At 45.2% G+C, this 22,523-nt stretch overlaps 1 protein-coding gene across 4 annotated transcripts in view; it reads left to right on the top strand.

The window, feature by feature from the left end:
- Positions 1-22,523, top strand: part of LOC120960949 (alpha-2Db adrenergic receptor) — a 195,928-nt gene that overhangs the window by 34,023 nt on the left and 139,382 nt on the right. The window lies entirely within an intron of this gene.

Here is a 22,523-nt window from a genome sequence, read left to right on the forward strand (position 1 = left end):
AAGGGGAGATAGAGAGAGAGAGAGAGAGATGGATAAGATGGGATGAGTATGAAGAGGAAGGATGGGAAAGAAAGCTACAAAGAACGCACTCGCACAAAACGCACACGCACAAAGCTACAGCCGTACACAGACACACACACACACACACACACACACACACACACACACACACAAACACAAGCGTGTGTAGAAAGGAAGAATTTGCATTTTCCTTGTTTTGATTTTATTAATGCTGTAAAAAGATGAATATTTATGCGATGCAAGCGCAGGCATGCGAAAATAGGACGAACAGGAGGTTGGGGAAGAGAAAGGGGAGAGGGGGGGGGGTTAGCTGGTGTTAAAGAAAAGAAGCGAACGAAGAGTTCTTGCTGGCATTGACTCGTAAAGATGAGGGTAAGACAGGCGCCACGGCACTACAACACGGCAAAAAAAAGGAAAGGATTGCACCGAAGACAGCACGACACGGTGCACGAAACAAAAGAAAGCAAGGGGTAAGGCAAGGGGCAGCGTGGGGCAGGCGGCAAATAACTTAAATTGACATACTAACTTTCTGCCGGCTCGGCTGGGGCGGGCGGCAGCGATAAGAAGCTTGCGATAAATGGTTCGAAGGCGAGAGAAAATAGACCCAAGCCATGGGGCTAGAGGCCACCGAGCGCGCACCGAGGCAGGGGCGGGAGAAAACTATTGTTTTGAGCGATAGAAAACGATCGGCTTCGGTAGACACACCGAGGCTGTGCGTATGCGGGTAAGTATGTGTGTGTGTGTGTTTTTTGCCCTCTTTTTTCCCAACACACGCTGTTGCGAAATGTAGGCTGAACGCCAGTGCAGACACACAGCCCATTTACAATGTTTCGGTTGTCGGTTTGCCGGGGGATTTTTCAATTTTCAATTCCTGCAAGAGTACACCCGGTACCGTATTGTGTGCTTGTTCTAGCACTGGGTATAGTCTTTTCTTCTCTTTTTTCTTCAAATAACTAGATTCTTGGAATTCCACATTTGAGGGTGCATCTCAGGGGACCCGCCGATGATAGCTAAAAACCCAATTACTTTTTTACCGTTTCACCACAACATCTGCTGTATCTCAAAGCAATACGACCGGAGCCGTTCCTACTGATTTAAAAAAAAAATCTGCTGTATCTCTTCAAGCTTCTATTCTTCGTACTCTGATGTCCGAACCTCGATAGAATCTCTATCACGTCGTTGATACTCAGTATTTTGAACCAGCGTATCTTTGTTCCGGCAAAGACTCTTTTCTGAGAACTTTGAGCTTTTCGCTCTAACGCTATTCAAGCTGGCTCTACTTTAGATAGATCCAGCTCATGCACTTCACCTGTCGGCTTAAATCAACTGACTAACTCTTTTATTGCACTTTAGTTTATTTACACTGCATGACGGTAAGAGGATAACTGATTTGCGACTTTTCCGAAACGAACCTCAACTCAATTACTCTCAAGTGTTGAGAATTTAACTCACCCGTTCTGCGTCCCGACTCGCTCTTTGAAGCATCTGCTCACTCACATTGGCGACTCAATCTCTCTTGTTGGCTTGATCACGATGGAGCACTTCGTCGTGACATGACCCAACGTCAATAATCTTTCTCCAGGATGCTCGGTCCCTGGCTGCAGATCCATGTGAAAAGCAGATCTGCAAAATATCGTTGTGCTCCCGTGCACCTCATGCCGAAACTGGGGATCGCTGTCGAATACCTTCTTGGTGCGGCAAGAGTCCCGCATCCTAGTTTCTGGATCTCAGCAGTCGGTGAAACCCCTAATATGCACGACTTCCCTGCACAATGCATCGCCGGATTTCTCTACTGATATCTTTATCCAAAGTAACAACCGTCCCAAGATAGCAGAATTCATCTAGTCCGTCCAGGTACAAGGTCAAGAAGATCGTGCTACGGATGTTGTTGTATAGTTCCGCGCTTCGAACTTCCCAGGAATGTGGTATCGCTGCATGATGTTCCATAGCTCATTCCGGTCTATGGTGACTGTTTGTAGGCCACCTTGATGTCGATGAACAGGTGGTGCAGGATGGTGGATGAGGATGGTGGAGGATCAGTCGTAGAGTAAAAATTTTAATATAACTGCTTAATAACTACCGACGAAATAGCAAGAGGCGCCAGTCTGCAGGACAGGATCTGGGACATGATCTTATAGGCGGCATATACTGGGTCGTCTGACTCTTCAAAACGGCACTTCTTGGCAAGGAAAGGTTTGCTGTTTCCTCGGTCGTCTACACTTCTCCCCGTTCCGGCGGGTTTCATGCCGTGCTCTCTACGTGGTAATCGACCAATCTTAGGTTCAACTGCCGTGCTCGTTTTAGCATACGCCCGTGGTCTGCGAGGAACATTGCGACGATGTTGTTGTCGACTGGAAGCGCTTCCCCGAGCGCTGATGCGTTCTCTTTTAACCTTACTTACTTACTTATCCGGCGCTACAACCGCTTTGCGGTCTTGGCCTGCCTCAGGAGTGTCCGAAACCACTCACGGTCTCGCGCCTTCGTCTGCCAGTCCGTTATCCCGGCCTTAATGGCGGACGCCTCCACGCCATCTTGCCACCTCAATTTGGGCCTACCACGCCTCCTCTGTCCTTGTGGACAGGTCTCTTTTAATCACATTGGCTTTTAACCACGGAGAGTTTCTGGCGCCATGACCAGGAAATTGTCCGAGTCGACGATTGCGTCACTATATGTTTTAACGTTGATAATACCTGAGAAGTGCCTTCCATCCATCAAAACGTGGTCGATTTGTTACTTTGACCTTCTTGTTACATCATCAGGTCATCTCCAGGTGTAGCTGAACCGCATCCTGCATGCTGAAAGAAGGCGCTACAGATGTGCATTTGCTTGGAGGAGGCAAAATGTATGAGCCAGAGACGTTTACCGCTTGTCAGCTGGTGGACGCTAACGCTTTCAATTGTTGCTTTATATGTCTCCTACCGTTATATGTCTGATCTGAACATTAAGATCATCCGATGATGATCTTTACATCGTGTTTCTGGGCGGACTGTGCACGTTAATGATGATCAGGTTGAAGAATCTGCCACGAATCCTCAACCTGCACCTCGTCCGTTTTGTTGATTGGCCACCATCCAATCACGCTTTGTTGTGCTACATCAATCTACTCAATAAAAAAAATCCCAAACAGATTCGTAATCGGTTTCCGTATGAAGCTGGTTAGGATCATCTTGATCATCTTGATATATTCATTATTTATTTATTTATTTGTATATTCTGGTCCAACGCGTTGTTGCAACAAGAGATTTGTATAAAATACAATAATATCTAAAATGCTAAACTAATGCTAGTAGACGATCATGCAATCAAAAATTGAAGGACCTCATTGATACTACTAGATGACCATTTAAAATCAAAATTAGAGTAGTATATTGAAACTGCGTGCCATGGCAAATATTGGTTCATTTGATGCGTAAATATTATTAATACGCTCCACTTGCACGCAACTGTTACGTCTTGAAGTAGGTCTTGGTACGTGAATATATATTTTACGAAATATTCTTGGCGCATCATTAAGGTCACTTGTACTCTCTTCTCTATCTGAGAAGAGGGTATAAAAAAGATATTCTTCAACCTGTGTGTAAAATAAGTCAAATGCAAAATTAATCTTGAATAACACGGTTTTGAGGTACAAAAAAAAAACGATGTCCCTTTACCACGCAGGTAGCATAGTTGCATGGGCTCGCCTGGACTGTTTTCCATCCAACACCTGCAATGTTTGTGCACACACTGGCGAAGCATAGTTTCTTCTCTTGTGCGCGGGTTCTGGCTGTGCCCGCACTTACTCGCAAACGGAGCGAGCTGTTCATGCGAGGCGCCATTGTGTGGCCGTCGCACAACCCCGTCCATCGTGTCGGCATGAGAAACACCGTGCAGCAGCGTCAGCCGGACGGGTCCAAATTGGCACCTACCCGAGCCCCAGACAGCGACAGGGACAGCGGGACACGGCGGAGGCTAAAGTACACCATGCCTACCCATTAGGGCTGGTGAATGGTGCGCTGTGCGCGTGTCTCGAGCGCTACATTATCTCGGCTCGACGCTGGCACACACACACACACACGCGGACCTGGCCACCTTTTAGACGCACGGACACTTAATATCATCCTGCAATAATGTCACATTCGGTATTGTCATCCGTTCCCAAGTAGCAGCCCACTCGAGGCCTGTCCGCCTTTGAAGCGGCCGACGGCAAGCGTTAATACCGTTGCCCCTTTGCCCGAGACCTCCATCCTACCGCTCCGCACATCCCCCCGCTGGGCTCTTCAATTTAGTGTGTGGCGTTAATAAGTAACGCCAAGCGCGCGCGCGCTCGCTCGCTCGCCCGCCGACGAACAATCAAACGGCCGACACCTGGTGCAATACCTTCCCGTGGAAGTTGCAGCAAGCGAAACAAGCAACGGGCAGCAAAGAAGAACAAAACAACAACAACAATAACAGCAACAAAAAACTGAAGGAACGTGCCAGCTTTGTGGGGTTTTGGCTGGAGGGTGCTTGACGTCACCTGCGGTGCACTTAAAGCCCGTGCCCGCCCGGTTCGCACGGCACGGGGTGCTGCAGAGTTTGCGTGGAGCAAATGGTTTTGGAGCAGGTTTAAAGAGTTGCCGAACCGTCGGGTTGGGATCTGACGCTCACAGCGTTTACGTTTCGCTAGCCACTGCGCTGGAGTTGGAGTAAGGAAGCGTTTCTGCCTTCAAACATACCGCACACGTCGAACCGGCCGCATCAATCGACCACGTCAATTTCCAGTTTTGTTCTTCAACCCTCCGTATACGTATTCAGCACCGTAGGCACAGAGCAAAAAAGAGCGTGTTTGTGTGTGTATGAAAGAGAGAGAGATAGAGAGCGATAGAGAGAGAGAGAGAGCAAGGGTGGGAGGTGGTTATCCCGTCAGGATCTTTCCAGCCGGTTCACTCTTAACCTTTCCCGGCACGCTCAAGGATCGAGTGTAAAATCAATAAATTCTCAATTCCATACTTTCGTGTGCCGTTGCCGTCCGTCCAGACCCTGCCTGGTACGGTTTGCGTCCTCCGGTGGAATGCTAGGCGCAGGTTATGCTGCTACTACTACTGCTACTGCCACCACCACCACCACCGTCCGTGGTCTGCGGTGAACCGGCGTATACCTTCACCCATTTGCGCTGCTACGTTTGCAAGGCTGGCGAGCGCCTTATCCATTCCACCTGCCAAAGAGAAAACATCAAACATCGCTGCCGTGGGGTCGGAAGCGGATAGAAGAACAGGCAGGCAGCAACAACAGCTCAAAAAAAAGAGCCCAAACCGAACTTCTTGCTGGACGGAAGACGAAACGAGCAAGCTAAAGAAGGAAGGAAAACAAAACCTGTGGACAGAGGGCGGATTTTTTTTTACGATCGATTCGTGGCGAGTAAATTCCATCATCATCCAGCAATGCGGGACGAATACGTAATGCTGGCTCGGAAGTTCGGTGCTAAGCGTTGAATTTTGGAACGCAGAAAAGGGAGAGAGAGGGAGAGAGAGAGAGAGAAAGACGGTGGAGGAAGGCTTTGAGTGTTGAGAGATCCTGCTTAGACCTGCGTCAGATCAAGCACATCGTCCGGAAGTCTCGTGCTTGGGGCTGGGATAATATCGCTCTTTGCTGGTGCGCCCGTTCGGTTGGGGACCGTACGCATCGCGATGGTGTTCGCGCGCCGAACGAAACCATTTCACGGGCGAATGTGTGACGGCGAGAGTCTTCTCGCTAACCTCCGAACGGCTCCCGGTAGGCAAGCAAACACGCCGAAACACCTTCGCCAGCCTGGCCAGTACATGGGTGAGGCTGATAATACTGGCACCCCTACCATCTAACATCACTCAGCAGACCGGTACAGCAACAATGGCGAAAAACTTTTAACGGCTTGAAATTCGGCGGCTGGTGCGTGTGATCGTTCCACCTTGCCAGCCACACGAACGCACACTTGCATCACGGTGGGACAGCTTAGAACAGATGAAGGGCAATTGTGTGACTCAAGCGTTAGAGAGGAAAAAAGGGTCAAAAAAGCTGATTTTGTTTTATGACGATTCATGTTTGACGTCTTGTTATGTCTCCTGTTTGACATTTCCAACTGAACGGAAGAACACTCATCGCAAGTATTTACAACCAGTAACGAATATATATCATTTGTGACAGTAACAAGCGTGGGAATAACAAAATGAGGTCCATTTTCCTCCGCATAACGAGTTTAATCCGTTCAACTGCCTTTCTCGTTATGCGTGAGACTCTTTTCTATGTATAATTTCTATGACAAGGGAAACTATAAGTTCCAGAACTATACATGTGCTGTTTTAAATCTATAACAGCAGCTTAAAAAATTAAAAACGGCCTTTATAATTCTAGAAAAAGTTCAACATTCGGCCGTTAGACATTTCTGCTAGACTTTTTTATTCCAATATAAGATAGCTTCATCACAATCGAACATTTGTGTGTGGTGAAGAATTGAAGAATTTTGTAGATTCATGGGCATCATCCACAGCACCCTTGTAGCCATACAAAGCTCCTCCAAGTGGCAGCAGTTGGCAGATCATCTTCTTCTTCTTCTGTTGGCTCAACAACCGTTGTTGGTCAAGGCCTGCCTGTACCCACTTGTGGGCTAGGCTTTCAGTGACTTATTGATCCCCCCATAGCAGGATAGTCAGTCCTACGTATGGCAGCACGGTCTATTTGAGGCTTAAACCCATGCAGGGCATGTTGTTAAGTCGTACGAGTTGACGACTGTACCATGAGACCGGCCAGATCATACCTTCATAGTTATTATAGTTGGCAGATCATACCTTCATCAAATATTAGTATCGAAACGCAAGCAACGTTAACATATCACATGCTTGTTCAACATTCCACACTTCTCCTTCTAATGTTTTGTTTTTTAATATTAAATGATTATTAGTAACGAAACTCTTATTAAGCGAAAATCAAAATTAAAGATATGCTTAATATTAACAATTGTGAACTTGATTAAGCATCGGCATGATAAAATGTATCAGAGACACAAACGATATTGCAAGTTATACGAGATTCAACTCGTTCAGAGGCATTTGTAGTATAAGTAGTAGTCGTAGCAGGTTTAATTTATTTGTTTGTACATGTATTTACACTATCCTTATGTGACTGTCTAGTTTTTCCAATTGGCTTTGCCAGTTTGTATCTTGCAATCCAACTAAATTTAAAAAATACTAAAATCATCCTAATTTCTTTTTAATTCACATATTACCTGGCGGGAGTTGTTATCGCATTTTACTCTATATTGAGACATGTTTTTTTATGAAGCTAGTTAATGGTTCGGTTTTAGTGTAGGTCTGTGGAGAGGAAGTTCTAAGCCAAGGTGGAACGTTAACAATAATTTTTAGTACTTTTTTTTAAACTCAAGAAAGCTTTTTAAAATTGTCTTGCTAATTTTATTCTATACTGTCCATGTGTAGATTAGCAATGGTATAAGTACAATACGTTAATTGCTTGTTTTTTTATTCCGTCTGTTCTCGAAATACGCGGTTTATGCATTACCGAGAAATTCGCGTAACTCGAATATCTGCCTAAGTCGAATTTCACGTTCTGCAGCAAACATACATTTGATTTATCATTTTTTTTAAGTATCGGGTATCTCCGAATCCACGTAAGTTGAGAACCGCTTAACTCCGAAACAGACAGTATGTATCTTGGATTTCATGTCCAAGACTGTGTATACTATTTTAATTGTTTTTTTTTAGCTTTCGTTATTACATTTTCGATATGATACTTGAATGTTAAACGTTTGTCTAGGATTTTTTCGATGACTAACATGCCGAGTGAAAAATATGGCCTCTGTTTTAGATCCATTTACTTTTAGCTTCCAATCTCGAACGTACTTGCTGTCTAAGTGGCTAAGGCTTTGTGGAGCTATTTGATAATTGTTTTTGGATGTTGGGCAGTACTTGAGAGTGGCATTTGTTAAGCATTTAGATTTGTTAGTGATGCAAAAAAACTTGTAACGTGAGGTACTCGTTATAACAAAAAATTAAAATAACAAAAATGCATCAAAAGAAAAAACGTGTTGAGAGTTTTGTAATGCTTACAGGTATTCCCCGATAAACGCCACACTCGATATACGCAATTTCGCTTTACGCTACTTTCTACATTGGATAGTTCGTCGAGCAAAATATACTGATTTGACACATCAAATGCCAAATGCAAATTAAAAACCTTTTGGTTGAACTTTAAAAACCATTTCAAAAAGGTGCAAAATTGTAATCTTCAGTTGAAATCAGATCAGATAATTAATTTAGTGACTAAAGTCCTACCATTTCCAACCAAATTGTACGAAAAATAGCTTTCATTTGACTGAAATCCTCGAAATTCGACTTATGCTAATATTCGACATACGCTATGGTCTCCGGTCCGCATCAATAACGTATATAATAAATAATACCTGTAGTGTAGTGTACATTAACGTTTGTTTTGAAAGACAAGACCATTACAGGGCTTTCCAAGAGTTCTCATAGTTGTAGGACACTTCCTTGACTCTTTCCTAAGTGAAGTGAACTTCATATGATGGAAATTGGACTCCATGGCATCCTTTTTGGACAAACTTCTTGGAATTTCTTGTTGGATTTGTCCAACAAGTGTGCTATAGAGTTTAATTCCAATTACATTAAGTTTATTTCCCGTAAGAAGGATTAATCAAGTGAATAAAGTGTCCCACAGCTATGAGCATTCCATGGAAAATCCTGTAAAAGAGCAATTTGACAGCAAAGACTTGGTTAGCGAAAATAATATTCAAAGAAACTTTTCGCTCGTTTGGAGTAGGTTTGTTTGACACTTTTTTTCCGTTTGACTCAGGTAATTGTCCGGGATATGTATTATTTTAAGCTTTTCTTTAAAAAAATAATTATTTCGCGGCTCACATGATGGCAAACACTGATTAAAATGATTCCATCTTCTGTAAAACGTCCATGGCACGTCCCAGTGGCACGACTCGCTAACCTCCAAATCTATGACGCCGTGACAGACACACACATACATACATATACAGTGGAAGTAGCAGCAAATAATCCGTGAAACTACCGGAACAGTTCGCCGACGATAGCGCACGTCGCTAGTTTTCATCCCGCGGACCCGTGCTGGAGGCATCCCTCCCCGTCCACGTAACACCTGGTGGTGGTGCATAATTTTCTAATAAAAATGTATTACCCTTTTTACACGGGTTTTGCAGCATTCGCATTCCAGCGCGAGCCATTCTAACTCATTCGGAGGTGGTAGAGAACGGTGAAGGCACTGTTCCGTTTTTGCCCTAGCCGCTCTGTCTATCTCTCTGCCCTTTTCTTCTTTGCCTTAGCTTCCCCCTGCCTACCGCCGCATTGTGCCTCCGCTAAACCGCTTACTCCGGCTACGGCTGCGATTAGCGGGAGAAATCTCCTGATCGCCTCCTCTCACAGTGCTCGAGTAATGACTTGCAGCTTGCTGCATTCTAATCCCCACCGAGGGAGGCAAAATTGCGGTATTCAACAGGGGGGGGGGGGGGGGGGGTGAATGGGGTGTTCAAATACGTGGCGGCTTTCTGCCGAACGGGTCGAAAGAAAGAAAAGAACGGAAGCGTACATGGAGCGCCAGCGGGAAACACGGTGCCCCATGCATGATCGAGTGGTTTTAAATGCTCAGGTGATTAAATTCAATTTTCACAGCGCCTTTAAACGGCACGGCGGTAATTAGGATTTGCGCGGTTGGCGTGTGGGAAGCGAGGGAGGGAGGGGGAGGTGAGCTTGGCAGCGGGGTGGAAATCAATGGGGCAACGGTGGCGCGGTAGGTTGTGGGGCGGGCGGCAGGTGTCGAGCACAATCCGTTCTCATTTGCTAGAGTGGTGCAAAACTTTTCCCAACCCGTGACTGGCGTCTATCTGTGATGCTGTGTGTGTGTGTGTGTGTGTGTGTGTGTGTGTGTGTGTGTGTGTGTGTGTGTGTGTGTGTGCTTTTGTGTGTGTGTCAACGTGTGTGTGTGTTTCTGTGTATGGTGTCTGTGTAGGTGCAAAACGAAGGCAACGATTTGGTTTTACATCTCCGCCACAACTGGAATCTGTGCTAGGTCGTGTTTGAAGTGGGTTGGAATCACTGTACACACACATACAATCACACACATACACGCATAGCACAGTGTAAAAACGCGAATAGTTACGGCACTTTCTCTTGCACCGTTCGGAATGTGGGACCAAATTTTACTTGACAGCAATTATCGCCGATGCTGGCCATACCAACCTCGAACGTTGCTAGTGCCGTCCCGAGAAAATGGAAGAGAGATAGACTAAAAGAAAGAAAGAGAGAGAGAGAGAGAGAGAGAGAGAGAAAGTGAGAGATTGCTGATTGTCTCATTATTGGCAAAAAAAAGAGGAGCACTCGAAAACAGGAGCTGCCCATTCTGGCGGGCGTCAGTCAGCGGCTCATGGGAACGCGCGTGGGACGGGAAAACAATTTTTGGATCGATTTAAGCACTCGCGGAAAGCAATCAAATGCAAGCGGGGGGGGGGGGGGGCAGCGGTAGCGGCTGAACCAAAAACAAAGGGAAAGGATGTAATGGAAGTGCAGCACACAACGCCATCACTTAGATGGTCTCCCACCCTGCTGGTTTCGCATTTGCAAAAGGGTAGCGAACTACGAACGGGGTGAGCGGGAGGAGTTAAGCGAATGCGGAAACTCGTCGACCATACAGGCCGCTGTTCCACCTGAGGCTTCCTTTATACACCGCCATCCATAACTGTATGGGCAGTCGTTTTTCGGTCGATTTGCGGACCATCCGGGAGCGATAGATTAAAACAGTAAAAACTTGATTCATGCGAAATGTAAAGGTATGAAACAAATTTTCAGATTATGATTCCATTCCTTAACTATTTGTGTAACAATTGGTAAACATTGCGTTCTATTAAAACATTGGTGATAAGGTGTTTGAGTCGCTTTTGACTGATCGCATCAGTTTTGTTGGTAAACTAAATTGGTAAGGCTCTCATGGCAATTTTAAGCTAATCTCTGTAATAACATTCTAGTAAAGGTTGATCAGCGCTACTTTCCAGCAGTTGCCTGGATGCTTTTTATCTTGTTTACATCCATACAATGGCAACCACATCAATTATGAAAACCCAAAATGCTGACTTTGTTGTTAGTGTTTTAAAATTTAAGGAGAAGAACTCTTCAAATTACAGTCAGAATTCAATAGTTCAATACTTTACCGAGGTTTTGCCGAGATTTTTCCATATACTTGGGCCTACTTTTTAGCAGAAACCTAGCTAAGAAATGTCATCTACGACGTGCAAGGAATGTTTTCCAAAAAAGTGATCCAAGGAACTGTTCAGGACTGCATTATACAACACAAAAATAGGTGTCCTACTTTAGAGGACCGCCTCTATATTGATATCAGGGGAATGTTGCGACAACATCTCTACAAAAAAAGATACTGCAACAAATAAACCTTCATTTAGGACTAATGGGTCATGCCGGCCTATACAGGCTATCGAGACTTATTCAGTACCTCGCAGTAGGATAGTCAATTCTTGCTTAAGCCGACGGTCCATGAGAGGCTTGTGCTCGGGACGGGCATGTTTTTAAGTCGTCTGAATTCGTCTGATAGTACCGCAGGACCCCTCAATGCAACAAAAAAGTATCCTCTGGAATTGATAATTCCATGACTGAGACAGATTCAAGTACTACTGTTGGTCCAAAAATCAAAAGGAAGCAGTATCAGGGCCATTAGGGTAGGACCGATATGGAATCTTAATTAGTGCAAGGACAAGTATAGATTTGGGATCAGCTCTAGCACTCAGACGGATCAGTACAAAACGGTTCCTCTGGCAGTGGAATCTACTCCAGTAGCGAGAATAGCGCCATCTGACTACCAGACCATACCTCAATCTTCACCGAAGAAGCAATAGCCCTGGTCATTGCTCCCGATGACGGTCTACACAGAGGCAAACTTAACGTGATCTTCACCGACAGTGCAAGTGTTCTTCAAGCACTGGAATCTGGAACCACCCGCGACCCGAACTTCCAACAACTCTGCAATATACCAAATTCACCCCAAGTCACATTCTGCGCGATTCCTGGTCATACAGGTATCCAGGGAAACGAAATAGCACACCGACTAGCCAACGCAGGACGTAATAACTCGGCCTGCTACCAAAGCACTCTTCCACTCCGTGACTTCATCCGCCTTAGCAAAACCATCATCGCCAATAGTTGGAATGGTTGTTGGGTCCTGAGAACCATTAAGACCACAACACCACCATGGAAAGATCATCCATCACACCAAAACCAGAGAATCCTATCACGACTGCGGATAGGACACACCCGGCTCGCCCACACCTTTTTATTACAAAAATCAAGCCCACCAATTTACAGTTGCTGTGGCGTCGACGTCATCGTCCGTCACATCTTAACCGAATGCCATGGATATGCTGCGGAACGCATCACCTGCAAATTGGACCACAGCATCGACACCATCCTCTCACCAGACAGCGTTTGCCACAAATGGCTTGCAAAGAAGATTGTTATTCTTTAAGTATAGAATTAATCAACCGATTAAAAGAGGCGAATGAGTCCAATTGGCTCAAAGTCTCTATAAAAAAAGAAAAAAAAGTTCTAGCACCGGTAGATACATGTTACAGGATCTATATAGGGTCAGGAACGTCTTAACGTGCATTTCAGGATCGGTATGATGTCAAAATCAATCAAAGGACCGGTGATGGGTTAGGATCAATTCCACGTGGTCGTTTAATGCTAATTCGAACAACTGTATGGGATTGAAGTGAGCTCCAGCATCAGTATGAGATCTGCAAAATTGAAGAATTGAAATGCGCTCGGGATCAGTCCCAGGATTGGTATGGGTTCTGAATCAGTCTCTATTAATGTGTACCTCAAAAGTCACCAAGAATTGACGTTGTCTTTTCAAAAATCACATACTAGTCCTTCTGTAATATAAATTCCAGCAACGATGTGCTACTCGCAGGGCTTCTTGAACTGTTTGAAAAAGCAACGACTGTTGCAACGTGTGCCAACTATGAAACAGCAGAGCAAACCCTTTTAATCAGGCTGCTTTGATGAGATTCCTTTTTATCCCTTTTTTCATTGGACATTTACTTGCGCGCGTGGTTTTACTTGCACACTTTCTCTCTCGCTCTACCTTCCCCACTTTCGCTTGCACTCTCAATCTTTCATTTCGCATGCACGTGCTTGCTATGTTGTATTTTGTTTGTCGTTCTCTAACTCCACTATCAGTCTCTTGGGATCCTCGAACCGATGTTTCTAACTGCTCAATGAAACGATATTGGGCCGGTCTGGTTGGTACAGTCGTCAACTCCTACGACTTAACAACATGCCCGTGATGGGTTCAAGCCCCGAAAGGATCGTGCCTGCTTACGTAGGACTGACTATCCCACTATGGTAATAAATAAGTCACTGAAAGCCAAGTCCACTAGTGGCACAGGCAGGCCTTTAACCGACAGCGGTTGTTGTGCCAAAGAAGAAAAAGATATGGCTAATAAAAAAAAGACAGGAAAAGGGACATTAGCATGAAATGAGTTTTCGTAAGAAACTAAATGCAATCAATTGGTAACAAAATTTTAAACAGGCACTTAACCAGACCTCGCTTTATGTGACCTATTGTTTAATGACTTGGACTAGGGATGTAACAGACAGTTAGACTAAACAATTTTTTTTTCTTTTTTTTCTTTGGCTCAATAACCGATGTCGGTCAAGGCCTGCCTGTACCCACTTGTGGGCTTGGCTTCCAGTGACTAATTGATTCCCCCCATAGCAGGATAGTCAGTCCTACGTATGGCGGCGCGGTCTATTTGGGGATTGCACCCATGACGGGCATGTTGTTAAGTCGTGACGACTGTACTACGAGACCGGCTCAAGACTAAACAAATACACACAAGTAAAACGTCACATGCTTTTGCACTGGTATGTGCCTTCGAAATTCTCCTAAAATTCAAAGAACCCTTAATAAATTTATAAAAACACTTTAAAAAATAGTATTTTTCACAGATTTCTTTGAAACATTTCTAAACTAGTTTTTCGTTATAAATCCTGTAAAATACTGTTTAAATCTATCACTTTGGGTTGCTAGGCAAACCGAATAAAAACTCCTATACATATAGTTACGGTATGCGCTGTATATGTATGAGCAAAATGTTTTGGTTTCTTTTCTAACCGAGTTGAATAACACTGGGGTGAAGTGTGAATTAATTTTAACGGCTCACACACACACACATATATATAATCCCGTGTTGATGTGAGCGATAGCACTTTAGCTGGCAATATAGCACGCGCTTTGATTGCGATACGGAGCTAATCCCGCGTAGCTTGTAGGGTAGGGTAGGTAGGTGAAATGCTAATAATTTACAGCTTTTTATTAGATTTATTTCGGGCACAATGTAGTTGTACCGAGAGCGAGCCAGATACGAAAAAAAATTGAATGCGTGAAACACTCTGACCGGTTTGATTACAATCTGTAAGATGTTTTGTTTTTATTATTATTTTTTATTTATTGAATCATTTATCAGCTCATTAGAGATCCTTTAAAAAAAATTTAAGTTAAAATTAAATTTGTTAAAAAAATATAACAAATTTCAACATTCAATTTACTACTACTCCTACCCGTTACACGCTAGCGTTACCTTGAAACAGGAGACCCCCCCTCTCGTCTTCCTCCCGCGCCACCACCTACCGGGCAAACAAATTATACCGTGGGAATGTATCGAAACTCGCGGTAAACATATTTACTGCTCTGCTCGTGACTTTTCCAAAACTACGGAAAGTATTTCGAGCATTTATTTTACATCGCCTACAATCCTTCCACCCGCAGCGGGTAGTAGAAAAAAACCGTTTGACGAAGAAATTGCTCGTTTGCCAATCGTAGGCGACGCTGTGTTTATGATGTGTAAAACCTCACTCAGGGTGGAGGAAGCAACCCTTACTCTCAACAGTCAAACAGTGTGTTTGCATCCATTTGCATCGGCAGCGTGCGACATCGTACGACGACAAACACAGGGGGGTGGCGGGAGAACGAAATAACACAAATCATGCACATATATACACACACACACACACGATATCCGTCAAACAAACTGTGTCATCCTGTCATCGTCACCGTCGCTGACCGCTGATCGGGGAAATCATTTGTTTGAAGGGTCGAAGGCCTTTGGAAAAGGGTTTTCGTTTGGAGCATAAAAACAAAGTAGAACACAAGCTCGACGCTGCCTTGGTTCGCTTGAAGGCAGTAGTTGCGAAAGGGAAATGAACCACCGCGCATCGGCCCGGAGTTGTCGGGTTTCGCGTGCGCTACGGACGGATCTCATTCTTTTTACTCCCTTTTTTTTGTTTTTTTTGGGAGGGAGTTTCTAAAATTAGCATCGTCTTCAGCCACCCGCGGTACAGCAAGACGGGTGTGTGTACCCGATGATGGATACTTTAACCTGCAACCGGCATCAAAACCGTTCCCTCTCGCGCTGGGTCTGATATCACATTTCATTCCAGCTGCGATCAGATGTGCACCGGTGCGTGTTCCTCGTGCGCATCTCTGTATGTGTGTGTGTGTGTGTGTGTGTGTGTGTGTGTGTGTGTGTGTGTGTGTGTGTGTGTGTGTGTGTGTGTGTGTGTGTGTGTGTGTGTGTGTGTGTGTGTGTGTGTGTGTGTGTGTGTGTGTGTGTGTGTGTGAAGGGGTCGTTTGGGACGGGAAACCACACCATACACGCGCTTGGACGGATGGATGACGATGGGCATGAATGGGATCGAATTGTACCTGTGGTGAGTGAACGGTGAACGAAATAGAAGTAAAAAAAAACAACAACAACAACAACCTTTCTCCTCCCTTTCTGCCTCCTTTCCCTCCCGCGAGGGTGTAATGGAAAACGCTAGTGTTTCGCCGGTGGAGTTTTGGAACGCGGAGGCAAAAAACCACTTCAGAAAAACTTCCCAAAATAACCGCACTCCTGGGCCAGGGTTTCGCCTCCACACACACACACACACACACACATACATACCTCGCCCGCTACTTCGCGCGCGCATTTCGATTTTAGAGCCGATGCCGATGGTTTTTCCCCTCCCGATGGTGGTGGAAAAATTAAACCAGCAGGCGGCATGAACACCAAACAGCTAAAGGTTGCGGCTGTTCGCACGATGGCAGCACACACACACACACACACACGTGCGCGCTCGCCTAATCAAATCATCGATATCGCTGCGCCTGGCTGCCCGGTTTATCAATTCCTCACATCCGCGATTTTTGTTTTTTTTTAATACCTTTTTTGCTTATTGCTCCGCAAACCTGACGCCGCGCAGAAAGAAAAAAATCTTTACAAAAAACGCCGGAGTGAAGCGCGGAGCGTGCAAGGTACAAGGGCAGCACGGGGACGAAATACGCAAATTTATGGTTGACACGCTATCAATCGCCTCGTTCGACAAATTCTACGCTGACATGTTTAAGGATGTTCCCGCTGCTAGAGAGGGAGAGAGAGAGGGAGAGAGAGAGAGGAACCAAAAAACACAGAGCGGGAAAAGTGCAAAAAGAGGTGAAAGGCAAGGATGGGATGGGACGCTAGCAAAAGAAATGCAAATTTTCATCACCCACTTATGGTTCGCTCTCCTTGTGTGTGTGTGTGTGTGTGTGTGTGTGTGGCTTTTTTTTCTTCTTCTTCACTGTTTAGTTTACAGTGTGTGACAAAAAGGCAAGAAGAGCAGCTGATGAAAGATTTTACAGTTCGTTTTTTATGACATTTTAAGGTGACTTTTTTATGGTGTAAAATGGCTTCAGATAAAACGATAGCGATAACGATTGTCCGATGAACTTGCCGCACGACATGAACGGTGGTCGTTGGTGACATTTTAGCCATTACCCTGGAGAAACTCTTTTTATAGCATTTGAATTTGACAAACAGCAATGAATTAAATAGTTCCAATTTTCATTTTTTTTCATTCTTTTTAACCTATTTATATGAAAGACATGTAAAAAGATGTTTAATTTTATCAGTTTTAACACATATTTGTACACTTCTTATACTATTTTTATACTTATTCTAATTATTATATAATGTTGTTTTGTCATTTAATTATTCTCCGTCAGAAAAGTGTCTTCAAAGAGCATGGTTACTTGGTTTTGGGAAAAAGATTCCGGCTGCCATTACTCAGAGCTGCCATAATCCAATAGGACAAAATGCAGGCAAAACTGAAATGGGAAATTCTGCGAGCCAAATTAACCAAACAAGCCTGATGAAAGATTCGTGTGAAGCCATTGCCATAGCCTAACTGTACCCATTTCATTTCAAGCAACCCCTGTGGCCCTTTTTCCATTCCACACTGTACTTTTTCCAACTGGAAGGTTGATAGCAGAGAAGGAAAAAAGCAGAGGAAGCAGCCGGCTGTGGCTGATTTGGGCCACAAAGGGAAAAATAATGATAAAATCATGCAAAAATCTTTTCCCAACCGACGACGAATGTCGGTTCCAGCCCATTGAACAGTGATTGATTTAATGTGAGTCTGTGCGGGTGTGTGTGTGTGTGTGTGTGCAAGAGTCAGCTGTGTAAAATCTACACACAATTTGTGTCCATTAATGTTTGCCGTCCGGGCTGTTCGAGCGCATTGGCTTCACATCAATCGCCCGCCCGACCGATAGTGCCGCTCGTTATCGGTTTGCCAGCTGAGCGTACCGGGAAATGTTGGGCGTGTGCTGCGGCATTCGAGGCTTGCTGTTTCGGTATGTTTTTCTTCTTCGGTTTGGGGTTCCCACCTCACCCCGCTTATGCATGATGAAGTTGGTGTGATGTACTGGGTGTACTTTAATTTGTACCTTGTCACCTGAACCATCCAGAGGAGAAGGGAAATACAGCAAATGCTACATGTCGATCGTTCGGGGAATTCGGGGCAAAGTACCGGGGCAACTTCCACGAAATGGTAAATCACACCCGCTACCAGCAGCAGGGCGGTTGATTTGAGTCGCTGGAACTGCTTCAAACTGCTTCGTTAAGATGCTTCGTGTGAAAGGCAAAAATCAACATGTTTGCGACTATAGGCAGCAAGTGTTGTATCATTTTATTTTTAACCCTATACCTTTCGCGCCACACCAATGGGAAATTGGACTGGAAAAAGCGACACGGGAAAACGATTTCACCTAATTCTACCAACTCACTCCATCAGGGGTTTGGTTTGCGTATGAGTTCGGAGAATTGATGACCATTGCTTCCAGAAAGCGAACTGCGTACAGATATTAGCTGTGCGACAGCTGATAGTAATGCTAATACGTTTGGAACGTGCAGAATGGGTAGGTTTGGAGTATTTTCGCTCTTAGGCAGCTGCATTTCCGCGTTGGATGAAATGGATGCACCATGTACGCACATGTTCGTTGTTTGTTCAATTGACAAATGTTATTTCTTGCAAACGGTTTGCTTGCGCTCGAGCCGTAAAAAGGGAGCAAAATAAAGTGTAGCGCACGTCAGAGCACGGCTAAATGTGGAACAGTGCGCAATTAGGTGGCATTCGTGGCAGTAATAATTTACTGCTCATTATTGACACGCTACGTGCGACTCTTGAGCTTATTTGTTTTGGGGTACTGTTGCAAGATGAACATTCGCAAAGACCACATGTAATACTGCCGGCAGTGCAAATGAAATCTGATGTATTGGATTTTATTGTTCACTGTTATGATCTGTTTGCTAAATGTTTGGAAGTGACGTGTGAATTGAAAAAAAAAAAACATTTTGAATAATTCGAGCGATGCTCCTAACTATCTATGGTACATTTTTTGGGCTTCGCTTTGTACTCGATTGTGGTCGGATCAGTGATGGATCATGTTGGCAAACATCTGGAGTCGACTGCGATTCGATTCCGAAACTCAACTCCTACTCTAGAAGGTAAGTCCGAACAGCATTAAACGGAGCCGTTTGGAATCGTCTGGAGCCGTCCGGAACTGTCCGGTGTCGTACAGAGTCGTCTGGAGCCGTCCGGAGTAGGAGTCAGCCGGAATCGGAGTAGACTGGAGTTGGAATACACCGGAATCCACGAGAGTTGGAATCGGCCGAGGTCGGTAAGTGTTGGAGCCGAAGACGGCCGAAGTAAGGATGATGTTGCAAATCATTGCTGTCATCACTAAGTGCTGTTGCTAGAGACAAAGGCCTGTTGTGCGAGTTGCATGCGCAAAGCAAAAAACGAAAAAAAAAACTAAACGAAATGAAATGCTGACCTGATACTGACCAACTCGAGGAGACTCGTACTTCGTACGACTCCGACTCCAGATGACTTCAACTCCAGACGGCTCCTACTTCGGATGACTTCAACTCCAGACGACTCCTACTCCGGATGACTTCAACGCTGGATTACTCCAACTCCGGATGACTTCAACTCCAGACAACTCCAACTCCGGATGACTTCAACTCCAGACGACTCCAGCTCCGGATGACTTAAACTTCGGACGACTCCAACTCCGGACATCTCCGACTCCCGACAACACCGACTTAGACTCCGGACGACTCCGACTCCAGACGACACCAACTCCAGGTGGAACTAGTGATTCCAATTTCGCCGGAGTCAGAATCGGACAAACAATAACTTGAATCAGACTTGGGTCGTGCGTGCGCTCCAGAGAGCACAGAAATTCCAACAACCATAGTAAGATACTATGGACTATTCGACACTAAGGGCTATACCGAAAGAACTATTCGGCCTGGTCCATTCATTAGACATTCTCGTTCCAGGTCACACTACGCGAACCATAAACCGCTAGTATGAGTAGAAGCTTCAGTATACATTACCAGTCCTTCGCTGTTTATTACAGTGGTGATATTATTAAGAAAAGAATCAGTTGCGTCGCGATTAGAACAGCTAAGCTTATATACGCAAGCTTTTTTCTGTTGCGGATAATGTCCTCTTGGATCTTTATGCATCCGTTGGGCAATATTTATATGCATATTTTAAACTAACTCCCTGGTCTGTGATGTATTCGAGAAAGGGAAGGCTAGAGCAGCACGATGATTCCACAGAAGGTCGCAATCCCCAAAAAGTTCTGTTCAGATCGATTCTGCTTGAAAAAAAAAAGCATTAGCTGATATTGATTTAAAAAGAAAAACCACACTTCTTTTTGCGAAGAATGACTACGTGTTTCAACTATTGATGTGCATACTCAATCAGACTGATTGAGTGGGTAAGGTCCTTCCAGGGAAAGAATTGAATGGAATCATCACAACGAACTCATTCGCATGATTGTCTATTGAGCGCTTTTCGGTAACAACAAGTTAACATAGAGTGAGTTAAAACATTGCCGGGTTCGCTTACTCGTTTGGAAGTGGATTTTGAGTAAGTGATTTACTGCGAAAATGATATCTTTTCCCGGACACATCACTGGCCGTCATAGATATTAGTTTTTCTCGGCAAACATGAACTGGCTATGAAAAATAATATACCCAGTTTTTTTTTACGAAGAACAAACTGCTTGTCGTGAATGCGTGTCATTGCTCGTATCAGACACCCACCGCCCAGAAACGAAATGCTTTATCATCGGCAATGGCCCGCCAATGTTTAAACAATCGGTTCGAATGGTGCGATTATATTTTTATCTGTTTTGCGCACCGATGATCAAATCGCTCTCGCCTGGCCAGATGTGGCCATTTTTTTTACATAACCACTGAACAGCTGAGCAGAAGAAAGAAAGAAAAAAAAAGCACAACAAAGGCGCTGCAATGGGTAACAAAATAATCCTAAAAACAAGAGGAGGAAAAAGCATAAGCAAACGTAACAACAACAAAAAAAAAAACACGCTCTCATGTCCGTGTCATAGCCGATCCGCTCAAATGCCATGTTATTCTTCACTTATTTCGTAAATATTTCTTTACCAACACTTCCCACACCTTGCCCGCTGCCCGGGCCCCTGGTGGGCGGTGATGCCACAGTTCAACTCTTGTCGGTAACAAAAAGCGAGGCAGATGGATGGAACTTTTCAACAACAACAACAAAAAAAAACCTACCGATTTGCCAGATTTATTGATCGGACCGCTCCGTTCGAGTTTGGGCTGCATTTTAAATCATTGAAAGGAGGCGTTGGGGGCTGGGACGAATGGCCAACAACAAAGGGGAAGGGGAAGGAGACCCACTCTTCCCGGAAAGGAAAAAGCAAACGCGCAGCGCCCTTGTCCGGAGGGTGTATACACGCGCAGCGAAACATTGAAATGCAAAAACAGGCCTCAGTCCCCCCCCCCCACCCGCGGCTTCGATCCTTCTACCAGCAACGGACGGACCAAAGATAACCATCTCGAAGCAACCAAAAAAAAAATGTCCAGCTAAGAGTGTTGCCCAAGAATCACGAAAAAAGAAAGAGAAGACGTCAGGAAAGGCTTTTTTTTGCTGGTTGCTGCCACTTCCACGGTTCACTGCACCGGTTGCGAGTGGTTCGCCGGATCGGAGAGAGGAGCGAGGGACAACCCCCCCCCCTCCCCCCGGGGGTGCTTATATCAGCATGATTGAAAAAGAAAACGGCACTCTTCGATAAGGGGTGCACATTGGGGTGCGCGGACAGCGGCACCCAACGCCCGGGAGAAATAATATTTGCCTCCTCTGCAGCGGATTTGGTGCCACACTCAATAACAACAACAGCAACAACAAAAAGAAGAAGAAGAAGAAGAAGAAAAAACAAAACACTCCAGTTCCTTCACTCTCTCTCAGCGCCCCGCGATCACGACACGACGCGATGTCTGGAATACATTTTCCTCCCGGCGAGGCTCGGTAAAACCTCCGGCTAAGTCGCCGAAAACTGTCCGCGGCCGAAATGGCGTCACGAAACGAAACAAAAAAGCACATCCCCCTCCCCCGCTCCTCCAGCACCCTTCTAAACGCGTACCCTCGCTTTGTGTGAGAATGTGTGTATGTGTGGAGTGGAAATATTCGACCGGTGGAAAATTGATGAAAAGTTCCCGAGCGATTTCATTTCCAAAGATGGCAAAAAGAGAGAGAGAGGCAGAGAGAGTGTATGTGTGTGTGTGCGAAAGAGAGAGAGAGAGAGAGAGAGAGAGAGAGAGAGAGAGAGAGAGAGAGAGAGAGGCGATGCAACAAATACGCAAAATAAAACGCACAAATGGGGCGCGCGCGCGCTCGTCGGATAACAAAAAAAAACCAAAGACCTTCGATGGACGGCCAGACCAAAGTCTAATTTATGCTTACGGGTGGTCAGTGTCCGATGGCGACCCCATCCACTCAACAGCGCCGGGAGCAACAACAACAGCAGCACCGCAGAACCAGAAAACCCAGCCCAAAAGTCGACGGCAAAAGTTTTTCAATTTACGTGAAAAGCTAATCCCAGCCTAACCGAGCTTTACATTCGTTTTGTCCGTCGCTCGACCACGCACTCACGTTGCTGGGTGCGGCCAAAAGCGGCTTGGGTACGCTGCCGGGCTCCCCGGGCAAGCGAGCGAGCGAAGGAAAAACAACATTCAAAATGAAGTGCAAGATGTTCCGGGGGGCTTCACGCCGATTGATGAGGCAGTGTTGCTGGGCGCGGGGTGT

The sequence above is a fragment of the Anopheles coluzzii genome, chromosome X, assembly GCF_943734685.1.
Source record: "Anopheles coluzzii chromosome X, AcolN3, whole genome shotgun sequence".
In the NCBI taxonomy this organism is placed as follows: Eukaryota; Metazoa; Arthropoda; class Insecta; order Diptera; family Culicidae; genus Anopheles; species Anopheles coluzzii.